Here is a 14,153-nt window from a genome sequence, read left to right as displayed (position 1 = left end):
AGAAAGACTCTCTTAACAAAGCTTATTTTATGCCCAAATCAACTAAGTTTGATCTACCAGACTCTTAAACAAATTCAAGAATTTTAACTATCAAAGCGAATTTAGCTCACCTTTTGTACTTAAGTAGGTACTTCAAAAGTACTTAAGTTCTAAAAGGTTAAGTACAAAGTACTTAAAAATGAATATAGCTACAAACATTATTTGTTTTTTTTTGTATACGTGAATTGATGGGCAAAAAATCATAGATAAAGCCAGTCACCAACCCCCCCCCCCCCCCCCCCCCCATGAATCGGTTCTTCCTACGGCCCTGGCTCCTACACATAATTTGAAAATAGCAATTAACTTCAAAGAATTACTTATCCGCCCTCTCGTCATGTGAGTCGTAGATGTTCCCTCTCGCGGTCGCGGTGTCGAAAATGGCGAGAAAAGTCTCTTTTATCTTGTACTCTCTCTTTCCCATTTTTCCCTAGAGCATGAGCGGAAGGTGAGAATATAAAATGACGTTTTTCGTGTTTTTCCGCTTCAATTTAAAAGTATTGGTGAAAATCGCTCTATTTTCAGAATGCATTTTCTCAACAGATTTATAACTTGATATGCTCAAAATGTCATGTAAATCGATTTTCTTTTAAAAAAATTGTATGAAATCATCCAACTGCTATCACAATAAAATCAAAATATTCTAATTTTACCAGAGCCTTTCAACATTTTAACTCACGATGCACATCAATGACAAAATTCAAAATATTTGAATAAAGTTTCGCAAAAAAAAAAACCAATCGCTCTCTATCCAGTGAATAAACACGAAGGGGGCGATTTTGCTCTCCATTTTGCTCAAAGCGAGGGAAAGAGATGATAAAATTCCCTTTTTAATCAGTACAGGGAAAGAACGAGTACGAAATACAAAGTACAGATACAGGAGCAAGAGCATGAAGCATTCAATTTTTAGAGCAAGTATCCCCCGCAGAGAAAAAAACTGTAGGTTCGCTCAGTTGGTGGGTAGATTCGGACGCGAGTACAGTTATTTTTGGTGTGGTGCGGTAAGAAAAGTTTGTGTGTTGTGTTGTGAACTTTGTGGATGGACACCCACTTTGGGGGGATATGGAAGTTTACTACTATTTTGGGTGACAGCCACGAACAGCAGCAGGAGGCCAGCAAAAGCAATCTTTTCGCTGCATTTTTTGGTGTGTTTATGCGGAAATCGCTATCGATACCACAGTTTATTTGTAATTGTAAATATTACAAACAGGTTTTTCGACAGGCCCTTTAAAGTGCATCGTCTACAGTGGCTATCCATTAGTTTGGAATTCGGAGGACTTTGCTCAGACAAAAAGGCAATCTACTAGAAAAACGATTAGTAATTGTACTATGTGTCACAATGAGTGATATGATAGTCTTGGTTTTTTTTTCACACCAGAAAATTCACAAGCGATTACGTTGATTTGTGTTTAACCATTTCGTAAATATTCTGTAGATTGAAGCTGTCAACAATATTTTTGGGGTGATTCCTCCAAATACCTACTCCATGGAGAGTGGCCAAGAACCAGTTCAGGAAATCTTACGGAGCAGCGTTTTTTTTTTCTTGCCTCCAACTCATGACATGTGTATGTGCGCGCATTGTTAATATTAAAATATAAAGTGAGAGGCGATTTTTTCTGAGCTTCTTCCCCCCTTCGCATTTACGCGTTCACATTATCAATTCGTGGTGTTGTTTTTTACTTTACTTATTCCATTTGTAATTTCGAAATCGCGAAAGTGCGACATGGTGGATCGGTTTGTTGAAAAAGGTTGGTGGAAATCAGAAGCAATCGCGCATACACATGGTGTGGCCTGGCCAGCAGCGAGTTAAAGTTGGCTTAGTAGGAGGGTTTTGGAGCTCCGTTTAGTACCTATATGAAAATGCAAATTAAGCCAACTCTCACTACTCCGCCACGCCATTCCTACACTCAGAAAAATACTATTATGTATGCCATAAGATTCTCTTATAAAGCGGCGCCATAAGAAAAATCATTGAAATTCATAAGATTGTCTTATGACGCGAATGAATTCCGAAGATGAACGCCTACTGCAATGAAAGGTTGTTGCTTTTCATAAGAGGTTCTTATGGAAACCGGTAAATAACTTTCCAATAAGAATAATTTTAGATAATTCATGCTGAAAACATTCTCTTTATTGTTTGCCAAATTTGTTTGAAATTAAATCATTTATGGTCACCATCTGCAGTGCATCAATAGACGCTTTCATTAAAGTTTTTTTTGCCGCATCCTAATCTTCGACCTTGTGTTTTTTGCCAATCAGCTAGCTGAAAAGTAAACAAAAAATGTTTTTTAAATAAGTAATATATCAAACGTTCACATCAAAAACATCAGATCGAACTTACCACACTTACCATTCTGGAGATGACAATAACATTTATCTTTGAAGTAAAACTAGTAACTATCAACTGACAATTGCTTCGTTCTGTTAGATGATAAAAAACTGATGACATGAACGAATGTGTTCATTACTTTCACACAATGCCGTTTCTTCTATTTTTCATAAGAACATCGTTTGAAAATTGAAAGAATTTCATAAGACTCTTATGAAAAATTATTTTACACTCTAAAAAGCGGTTCATAAGATGCATCTTATGAAAATTATAATAAGAATTTGCCTGAGTGTAATACTGGAGCAGCAGTGCAATATGTGCGAATAATGTAGTTTTATGGCTCTACGCGTGTAAGTGTAGCCCTGATTTGTTACTAGTTGAATCTTCGAGTGCCTGAAACGCCTGAACCACAATAAGCAATTAGAAAAAAAATAATTTAGAGCTAATTTGTTCGTGGTACACCTATCTAGAAGGTGATTCTCTTTCACAGTGTTGTTACGTACGGATAAGTAACGTGGAAAGAGCTTATACTGGCACACACAGTATGAATCTTGTATGTTTACCCTTTTGCTGCGTGACGAACGTGTTCAAGTGATAAGAAAGATAACACACGGAATAGGATACGAGAACAAACCCTCTGACAGTGTGCAATGGTTCCAGTAGCTGGAGCCCTTAGGTAGAAGTTTCCCTGCTCATCTCTACCACAAGACACAAGTCGTCTCCGATAAGCCAGACAGCAAGCAGCTCTACCTTAATCCTTTCGCAATCGTTCGACACTTTGGGGTGAGTAATGTGCATATATTCAAGCTAATTCTTGTCAACTTCATCAAATAATTTGTAAAATTTCCCAAACCAACTCACTCCAAATCGAGAACAACTCGTTGAAGAGGGCTACGTCATCTGCAAGGTATTATTCAAGAAAAAAAAACCCATTCATTGCGGTTATCATTTAATCTTTCAAAAGGAAAGTGTCCCGTCTCCTCACCTCTTTTTTGTCCTCAAAGTTTCCATTACTAACAGTTTTTAGAGTCACAAACAACTGCCTTGAGCAGCTCCGTCCGTCGTCTGATGATGGTGTTCATGAGTAAAACACTCACTCACTGGTAGTGTGGTTGTATAGAGTCATGAAACCGCAAACGTACGCATTGGTATGTCATTTCTTGCACCTTTGAAGTGACTTTAAAAAAAATACAATGGCGAAGTGTTGTTATAATCAGCAAACTATCAGCTGCTGACACAAAGCGAATGCCTGAGGGTTTAGGGTTGAAAATGTTTCACTGTTTACTTTGAACATTTTTTTAGTATACTTAATAGAAAGTTGAAACATTATATCAAATTTGAATTTTGTTTAAAAACACAATCTATTTTTGCTGCCTGCTTCAACAATTGATGTTGTCTTAATTCAGTATGCATTTTTTTCTGTTACATTACTTGTGATCTTTTGTATTACCATTTGTAAATTTGTTAATACTATAATTTATATTTGTAGAATTTTTGTGAAAATAAGGCCTGGAAATCGACAAATTTTATCCTGAAAGTTGATTGATTAAACTTCGCGATTCCATTCCAGATTAGATGATCAAATCGATAGCAAACTGAAACCAAAATGAAAGTATTAAAAATATCATCAGCAAACTGATAGCTGCCTTTTTTATAAATTTTTTCTATAATAAGAAGCTGAATGAAGCATTTTTATGGTTCTATTTATTCGAATATTATAACAAAGGTAGATCAAAGCGAGATGTGAAAAATGAAGCATCATTTATCACAAAAACACAGTTCTTTCTTGTCAAGCGTAACAAAACAGTAAAGGGTGATACGGTCAAAATTTGATCAATATCAACTTGACGTATTTCTTTCAATTTTGCATTTAAAAAACCTGAACACCCCTCTTTTTGAAGGTGTGTGTGTGTGTAGAATGTTGCTCCTATTTTGATTTTGGAATTGACTCTTCAGTTGTCAAAATGCCGTCCAAGGAAGAAGAGCAGCGTATCAAAATTTTGCTCGCGCATCCCGAAAATCCTAGCTACTCGCACGCAAAGCTGGCAAAATCGCTAAAAGTTGCCAAATCAACCGTTACAAATGTAATTCAAGTGTTTGGGGAACGTTTGTCGACAGCCAGGAAGTCTGGATCGGGGGGAAATCGAAAACCGGAAGCCGCTGAGACGACAAAGAGAGTTGCCGGTAGTTTCAAGCGAAACCCTAACCTTTCTCTCTGAGATGCCGCAAATAAGCTGGGTGTATCGTCTACAACCGTGCATCGAGCCAAAAAACGAGCCGGACTATCGACTTACACGAAGGTAGTTACTCCAAATCGCGATGATAAACAAAATACGACGGCCAAAGCGCGATCCCGGAGGCTGTACACGAGGATGCTGACGAAGTTTGACTGCGTGGTAATGGACGACGAAACCTACGTCAAAGCCGACTACAAGCAGCTTCCGGGACAGGAGTTCTATACGGCAAAAGGAAGGGGAAAGGTAGCAGATATTTTCAAGCACATGAAACTGTCAAAGTTTGCGAAGAAATATCTGGTTTGGCAAGCCATCTGTACCTGTGGCTTGAAAAGCAGCGTTTTCATAGCTTCCGTGACTGTCAACCAAGAAATTTACGTGAAAGAGTATTTGAATAAACGTCTGCTGCCTTTCCTGAAGAAACACGGTTGTTCCGTACTGTTTTGGCCGGATTTGGCATCTTACCATTACGATAAAAAGGCCATGGAGTGGTACGCCGCCAACAACGTGCAGGTGGTTCCCAAGGACATGAACCCTCCCAACACGCCAGAACTCCGCCCAATTGAGAAATACTGGGCTATTGTCATGCGGAACCTAAAGAAGACCGAAAAAACTGCTAAGGACGAGCAGCAGTTCAAGGCAAACTGGCAGTTCAAGGCGGACAAGGTGGCTGTACAAAATCTGATGGCAGAGGTTAAGCGTAAGGCCCGGCAATTCGGATTTGGAAAAGCAGAAGCCTAACTGAATATTTTTCCTGAATTTTATACTAATTAAACTTGAAAAAGAAATTTTATTTGATTTTTCAAATAAACGATTTCACTGATTTACACGCGTTTTCCCTTGACGAAATTTTGACCGTATCACCCTTTATTTGATAGCATTCATACGACTGCTCGTTCATGTCTACACACAAAAAAAAAGCATAGTAATATTACTAAATCCGTGGTTTAAACGAACAACAGGCGACCATATTTTTGAGTCAAATATGTTTTGTTGTTTACAATACCTTACGCATAGCTATTTTACCATGTGCTCAATTTGGCTGCGCATAGTAAATTCGACTGCGTTTTAGTAAAATTGTCAATGAAATGATGCATTGGGTGGTATGAAAAAAACCTAGTATTTGCTTTTGCTAAACTAAATCGAGCAGTCGAGCAGTCGCTTAAAGCAATTGCTTCGGTTGTTATGAATAAAGTTTTTTTGACAGCTGTTTTCTCAGTCAGGAGCTTTTACTTTTAGAACAACCTAGTTTGGTATGAATAAAGCTCGAATCTAAAGCAATTGCTCGGCAAATCTCCAAGCAAATGCTCTATTTTCTAAGCATGCTCGGTAGCAGACTTTTCCAATAAAAAATTCTTTAATAACGTTATGAATTTATCAAATTAGCAATATTTCACTTCAAAACAATTCAAAAAGGCATTTTCAACATGGATAAAGAAAAGTCGAAGTGATAACCCAACTTTTTTCATATTCTTGTCGTTGTATAAAATCATTTGCCTAAGATGAAATTAAACAAATCAATTAGTAAATATGTCAAATTAAAAAAAAATCCAGCTATAGTGGATGAAGTCCCAATTGGCTCAAAGTAAGAAATAAATTATTGTAATAATTTAAAACATTATACATATCTCTCATTTTTATATAATTCTAAGATTTAAGAAAAAATATCTGAATTAAAATGCGCGCCTATTGCCTATTTTTTATACTATGGGGTGGGGGTGGGGGAGAACTTATAATAAATATTAAAGTTAGGCCATTTTTTGTTTGACAATATTTGAATATGTATTCATTTTTCTTTAAACATCAACATACAAATTTACCAAAAAATCCGGTCGTTCTTACACCCACCACCCGATTCGTCGACTTCAAGGCTACTTTAGCCGTACTTTTCAATTTTCTGATCGTCTTCTTTCATTTTACTTTAGAAAACTTCAGATTCTGCTGGTTGGATAGCTCTATTTTTCGAAGCAAAAGCTATGTTCTAAGACTTTAGTACACATCCGCTAAGCAAATGTTTATTCATATCAAACTAAGCAAATGCTTTGGACTTTTGCTTTGACTGATTTCGAGCTAAGTAAAAGCTACCGAAGCAATTGCTAAACCTTATTCATACCACTAATTGTTTTACTTCGTCCCTAGTAAAATTAATATGTTTCATGATGGAACTTGTATGTGTTATGATAAAGATTAGGAGGAGCGAGGAGCTAGATTTAAATAGTAAAATTACTATGTATGTTTGTTTGTTTATTTGCATGCATGCATTATGACATTATTTGAAACATGAAAATTCACACTTCCGACACACGTCGGTCAATGTTAGTGTGTTCTCCCGATGCTCTGGAATGATTTTCAAAGTTATGTAACTATAAAGCAGCTCAAAATTAGTTTTTTTACAAACGGGTTTGATGATTAATGATCCTGAATTAGTGTAAACAACAAGAATGTTTACCATAGTAAAATTATCATACGCACTTATGTTTTTGAGTCAAATATGTTTTGTTCTCAAAAGTACGATGTGCGTAGTATTTTGTTGATATGAATTGGTGCCACAATGTCAAAATTACTATGCGGACGGTAGTTGTGATAGAAATTATGATGAAATTATCATGACCATAGTATTTTCGACAACAAACATTGAGAGTTATCGAAAATTACCAGGTACATAGTAATTTCAATATTGTTTCATGCGCACTTTCACCAAATCGATGTTAAACTTTTCGTGGTTGAAAATACTATAGCGCTGAAATGGTAAAATTATCATGACAGCGTCTTTGGGATGACCACTCAATTTTTTTCCGTGTAGAGATCCCAAAAGTATCACTATTGAAGCCATTGGGCTTTATAGAATTTATCATCGTTTTATTGAGGTTTATTCTATGTATCACAGTTAAAACACTGTTTTGTAGAAACTCTAGCAAATGCTCGAAATATTTCATTTGTCGTGTTATTTGAAACAGTTAAGTTCAGTTAAAGCTTGGATAAAACATCATCAATAATGCAAATTAACACAGTTACGAGAGCTCTCTTAAAGCTACCATTAAACACATACTTTTCTGTTTGCTTCAAAGCCTTGTTGCCTGTTTTATCGAAGTCATCATAAGCCGAGAGATAGGTTTCAATCATGACAATTGAATGTTTTTGTTTCCTTTTGAGAGAAACGCCAAACGAGGCTGTGATTTAGTTGAGATAATACTCCTAAAACTCCAAGTTCTTGTTTTTCTTTTGAGAGATGTCTCATTTTGGCATCTTCAGATTTTTGAATTACAAAACACAAAATTTATGACGACTTTTCGTGTTTGGACTTTTTTATCAATCTGCATTTTATGAAACAATTCATACACCTAAGTTCAGTTTTGCGCTGGATTTTGAGTATGTTAACGTATGTTTTAACCATTTCGCAAGGAAACGAAAAATCACGCAAGCATTAGCGCAAATTTTCTTTCTGCTTTTACTTTCAGAAATAAATTTATCATATTTTTGCCAAGCATTGTACCGCCTTTGTGAAAGAAATCGCCTTTCTTGTGCATATAGTTTTATAGCCTAAACCATACGTTAACATACTCAAAATCCACTGCAAAGCTGAACTTAGGTGTATGAATTGTCTCAGAAATTGCAGATTTTTAAAAGTCGTCATAAATTTTGTGTTTCGTATTTCAAACATCTAATGATGCCAATATGTGAAAAATTGAGTTTTCTTTCCATTACACTTTTTCTTTTCCATTTACTGTGACTGGAACATCTTTGGCGGTTGACTGATTGAAAAGTACGGGTTTTACAAAACTTTTTTTTTCCATGGCCATGATCTTGAATAAATGTTATTTTGTGCACTTAAAATGTTAGTGACCACGTGAGTGAATTTTGGCCATTTGTGAATTCATGTGAATTTTAAGTGACCGTCAAGTGGTATTCACTTGAGTGACTGGCCAAGTGAATTTCAAGTGAGTGAAGAAGTAAATTCCAAGTGAGCCTGAAGTGAATATGAAATGTATGCTCAGGTCGTTTAAATATTTCAGCCACAGTGAATTTGAAATGAAATTTCGGAATATCACTGATCAATCAACTTTGCTTAAACAATAAACTTATTTATTTATTTTCGAATTCGAAGAAAGACATTCTTATTTACTCATTTATTGGTGGATTCAAATCAAAGTTTTGACTTGAAAAATTCATCAGCTTTTTCGCTTTTTCCCAAAATTTTGGTTGAAGTTTTCTGAAAATAATAAAAAACAAATTTATTATGTTCCGAGGCTTTTTCTTTTCCATGATATGTACTTACTTTTATTTACACTGTACTTGAAAATTCCAGGATGAAAATTCCGAGCATTTCCAGAACCCGTTTTTAAAGGAAACAGAAACAAAATTAAATTGAATTATTTTGATTATTGGAAATTTATCACAACGTACATCCAACAAGATTTCCCACCATGGCAAGTTTATTCATAATTGCTCTGTAGAAGTTACAAATTCTGCCGATTCCGATTTTGTCCCCTTATTCGGACGAATAGTTGCACTACGACGTGTTACCCGATTCACAGGATATTTTTCTCGGGCTCTGGAAGTATATAAGTGTTATGAAACTTATAAATTACTCTTTTTCTGCACCTACCAGCTCCTATACATAGCTGTTATGCTTCCATAATAAAAACAATCTTTCACAATATAGCTGACATTTGCTACCTGTACATTCATTTAAATTTTAAGTGTGTCAAGTGAAATTGAAAATTAAGTGACGGGTCAAGTGAATTTTAAGTGAGCATGTAATGAAATTGAAGTGAGCGGCGGAGTAAGTTGACATTCAGAGGAATTTCAAATGCCAGTCACTTAAAACTCAAGTGATGAGTTAGTGAACATTGATTCCGTTACTTGAAACTTAAGCGAAGGGTAAGTGAAATGTACATGAGCCACTTGAAATAAAGAACTTCACTAAACTTCCACTTTTAAGTGAAGCGTCAAGTGTATTTTAAGTGAGATTTTGGGTTCAGTGTGTAGCTTCAGCTTTAGGGCTGTGTGGCAGCGGCCTAAAGAATACTGTCACTGGGATACTGGTCCATGTCGTACGAGGCGACTTATCCAGTACCTCCCAGATACGTTTATCTCATATTTCTGTCTATTGGAAATCAATGAGGTTGTATCTGGGAGGGGGAGAAAATGGGTGAAGGTCAATTATAACATGCAGATTTCATAATTGTTTTCAGTTCGGAATTGTGTAAACCAATTTTTGAATCTAAGCGGTTTTGAATTCTTGCTGATATTTTTGAATTTTTTGCCCTATTTTCTCTCGGGGAGGATATGCCAATAGTGCGTATTGCCAAACATGCATTTGCACAAGCTGTATTCTTCCATATTTATTTTCTTGTTTTGCCAATTTGGAAAACGATCTATTATTTAACAAATATCTTTGCTTTCTTGGTAATTCTTTCAATAAAAACTCTACACATGTGATTCTTAAATGTAAATCTCTTTTATGAACACATCGCTTACAGCCCCATGGAAATTTCTTTATTTTCTGGCAATCTGTTAAGATCGGCTAAGTTGAAAATTTATAAAAATTTGATCTATCTACATAAAATACATCAGTAATATTTGAGACATCAAATAAATTCTTCATATTTGTTCTTGTTTTAACACTAGTGTCCAAGGCCTTCTATCTTCAGTTTGATAACACCCTCTTGTGGAAGTAAATGACCTTTCAGAAATAGATATTTTATTTTAAAAAAAAACCGACCTGGTACTTCAATCATGCAAGCCGTACAAATGTCGTTTTCAAGTAACAAATTTTAGAAAAAAAAAATTCGCTTAGGTAGCCGAAAAGCTTTCAAATTTATTGTTGTATCTTGTTGGAAGTCAAAACTAATATCGCATGTCGACAGTTATTCCTGTTTCACCAAATATGTATAACTTCTCTTGTATTGACACATGTGACAAGTTCACTTTAGCTTCAGATTGGTTAAATGTATGGCTTAGAAGAGTTGAATCTCCTCTCATTTCATTTTCTAATGTTTCGTTATCGCCAGGCCTGGTTCTGGAATTTACTGCAGTAGTTTTCGTGCAATTGCATGTGCTTTCGTATATATCGCTTAAATTAAAAATAATGTTCAAAACTACTCGTTACTGTACAGACAGCCAAAGGGCTTTAAAATCGCTTCCCACGTCCAGTTTATAAATATATCGCAAGATAATAAAAAAGCCTTGCTGTCATATCGGATTGCTATGTATTAAAATTCATCTACTTATGCACTCTTCAAAGCTGCATTTTAAATTTCACTTTTTTAAAACTCATAGTAGCTATCTGACCAGAGCACTAACTGGTCTGTAAAAAAATACAAACTTTGTATAATGAATCTCCTGTTTGGTTTAACTATGATTCCGAGGTAGTAGGTACTACCTACATTTTCTTTCCACCTAGTGTGTGATTGCCTTTTTTTTTTTTTTTTGACTGACTACATTTCATTGGTATGTCTAAATTTAAGTAAGAAAGTTATAGAAAAACATTTCAAATGTAATTTTATGAAGTGCAAATGCTTGAAATCCCTATGTGGATAGACTAAATGCCAACTTAAATCAGATTTTTTTTTATAAGTCCTCACTGTAGCATCCTGGTCGGAGCATTCTCTGATCAGTGTATAATGAAATCTCCTCAAATAATTTATGGTTCTTAAGATTGTTTCCGACTTATATGTAACTGTTTCTCGTTCGCTTTATAACTTTTCTGTACTCTGCCTATCATGTAATAATTGAATCTAATTCTAAGAATTTAAACTAAAGTAACATTTTGTCACTCTTTACCCCAAAAGAGCTTAAACGGTTAAAATTCCTATATGGATAGGCTTTATGCCATACTTTGTCAAGAATTCCCATGTGGATAGGCTACATGCCATGTTTAATACATTGAATTTATTTTCTTATCCTTTTTATAGGTTTTCAGATTTCTCAGGTATATGATGAAATCTGCAAAAAAAGGCTAGGCACAATTTTCCCGTTTGTTTGGATAACGTGCCGCTTTTAAGCCTAACCCTTTTCTGATACCTGATACCTGATACCTGAGCATGTAATGAAATTGAAGTGAGCGGCGGAGTAAGTTGACATTCAGAGGAATTTCAAATGCCAGTCACTTAAAACTCAAGTGATGAGTTAGTGAACATTGATTCCGTTACTTGAAACTTAAGCGAAGGGTAAGTGAAATGTACATGAGCCACTTGAAATAAAGAACTTCACTAAACTTCCACTTTTAAGTGAAGCGTCAAGTGTATTTTAAGTGAGATTTTGGGTTCAGTGTGTAGCTTCAGCTTTAGGCACACTGAACCCAAATTCACTCTTAAAATACACATGATTTTTCACTTAAAAACAAGGATCCAGTGATTTTCTTCCATTCAAGTGCGACACATACATTTCATTTGGCAGTCACTTAAATTTTAAGTGAATTCATCCACATTCATTTCAGTCGTCACTTGAATTTGAAGTGAGAAAAAATATTCACTTCCCCATCACTTGAATTTCAAGTGAATGTCGGGTTGTAATTGTGTTTATTTTCAGAGTTCTCAATGGCAAACTCTAAAGAGCATCGTTTAAAGCTTATGCTGGATTTGCATTTTTCCAATTATTTACTAGGCGATTTTGGTGGTAGTTGGTGTTAAACGTGATGTAAGAAAAAGTTATTTAAAGGTGTTATCATGTTTCAGCTTGTGGGTTGATCTGGACAGATTTTCTGGTTTGCAGCAGGGAAGTTTTAGAAGTCGCACTATCCGCAGTAACCGATTTGCCTTGGGATAACGATGGAATTTCCCAATCAATAAATTCATGGCGAAAGCGTAATGTAAGTATTTGAAATCGAAGTGGTGTTCTATAAATGTTTTTTTATTTAAAAACGCGAGAGATAATTAATTAGAAACTTACTTAGAAATTCAGATCAATTTCACTTGAACGTCATAGTGTAATTCACTTGACCGGTCACTTAAGTGAATTCACTTGACCCATCACTAAAATTCAAATGAAATTACGTATGGCCAGAAATTTACTACAGATGTCACTTATTTTTTAAGTGAAAATTATTTTGCGTGCAATAAGTGGAATTTCCTTCAACACTAAAAAAACTGATTCACATCCTTTTTCCGAAACATGTTTTAAAAAAAATTTTCGACTTTGAATAATTTTGAAATAAATGATTGTATCTGAAAATTTCCTGAGAATCATATTTGAGTAAAGTTACAAGCTTTACAAGCTTTGTAGAAACCGGTTGAGAAACAAAAGAGTTTGAGCGACAAAAGTGTTTGCCACTTGATTTGACTACTTGCGGTATAAATAGGTATATACAAAGTCTCGGTATGTTTAGTATTAAATAAACAAAATTAAAAAAAAAATAGTTCCGATAATATTTACTATTTTAATAAAAAAAAAGAAACCATCATTTCCATGAACACACTAGAGTGAACCAATTCCAGCAAATCACCTAACTTCATTTCTGACTCTAATAAACAGGAGACCGGCAGCTATCGCATATTTAAAATTACACTTAGGGCATCCGCAGCAATCGCGAGTATAGTGAAAATGCTCACGAGTTTAATCACTTCCATACCGCACCGGGGGTTAGTATGAAGGTGAGCAAAATAGGGCCGTTGCCGTCGGGACCGACAAAATCACCAAATTTGCTCACTAGAAAGGGGCGAGATCAAACATGCACTGAAAAAATTCTACCGTTTTAAGCAGAATTAAACAAACGAACGGAAAGCGGAAACTTTTTTAATTGCGCAAAAACTAATTCCATGACATATTTCCGAAAAGCCCTTCAAGTTCGACGATTGCTTTCTGAAATTTTTTTTAAAAGACATACACCGTCTTAGCCGATTTAGGCTCACAGACTGAATAAACGTGGACAACATTTTACTGACTCCCACAACCTTGAGTGAAGCTTCGAGGATTTTTCTCGGAGTAATAATAATCGAGACCAGTGTGCTGTGCAGGATTTTTGTATCCAACCGTATGGGTGGCATTCCATTACTGTCCCTACCGAATTCGGCTTTCGAAACGAGGTCTCTCAATAAGTTTGGAACTAATGGGACCCAGTTTTTCGGAGCAGCAACTATTCTGCCGCTCATAGCAAGTCCGTCCCATTTGCGTTTTCATCATTTTTCAGTTTATCACTGGAAACATTTTAATTTTATCTGTAGTTTCAAGAGAAAACTTTGTTTTCAGTACTTTGTTCTGATGAACATCGAAAAAAACCTCAAGTAATTTTGTCCCATTGAACAAATGATCGCAAGTCGGTCCCATATGGCATAAATCATCGCATGTCGGTCCCACAGCCATAAGGGCCCAGCAAATGATTTTCAACATAATCAAAACAAAAAAATAATCCTTAAAAAGCGAAAATCTTTTATTAGCCGCAGCAGTGACAGATTCTGTTGATTACTTTGATTCCTACATACCTACAAGTGGCGAATTACCGTTGGACTTTTTACGATTTTTCAATGCCGTTTTTCTCATTTCAACAAAAACGCAAATGGGACGGACTTGCTAATAGCGGCAGTATTTCAGTCAGCACGTTGGATAGAAAAAGG

General features: G+C 35.5%; 1 protein-coding gene across 6 annotated transcripts in view; it reads left to right on the top strand.

The window, feature by feature from the left end:
* The first annotated feature begins 957 nt into the window (after positions 1-957).
* LOC129750976 (TBC1 domain family member whacked) overlaps positions 958-14,153 on the top strand; it is a 57,080-nt gene continuing 43,884 nt past the window's right edge. Inside the window, exons 1-2 of one of the 6 annotated variants that reach the window (XM_055746208.1) lie at positions 958-1,037; positions 2,856-3,148. The gene's annotated coding sequence lies outside the window, so the exon portion shown is untranslated. Of the gene's footprint in view, positions 1,038-1,166; positions 1,182-2,835; positions 3,149-14,153 lie in introns of those variants that run through there. The other 5 variants (XM_055746205.1, XM_055746206.1, XM_055746207.1 and 2 more) reach the window with 5 other exon arrangements.

Source organism: Uranotaenia lowii, chromosome 3, assembly GCF_029784155.1.
Source record: "Uranotaenia lowii strain MFRU-FL chromosome 3, ASM2978415v1, whole genome shotgun sequence".
Classification (NCBI taxonomy): domain Eukaryota; kingdom Metazoa; phylum Arthropoda; class Insecta; order Diptera; family Culicidae; genus Uranotaenia; species Uranotaenia lowii.
Note: the sequence above shows the minus strand (reverse complement) of the source record. Positions and strands in the feature narration are given on the sequence as shown.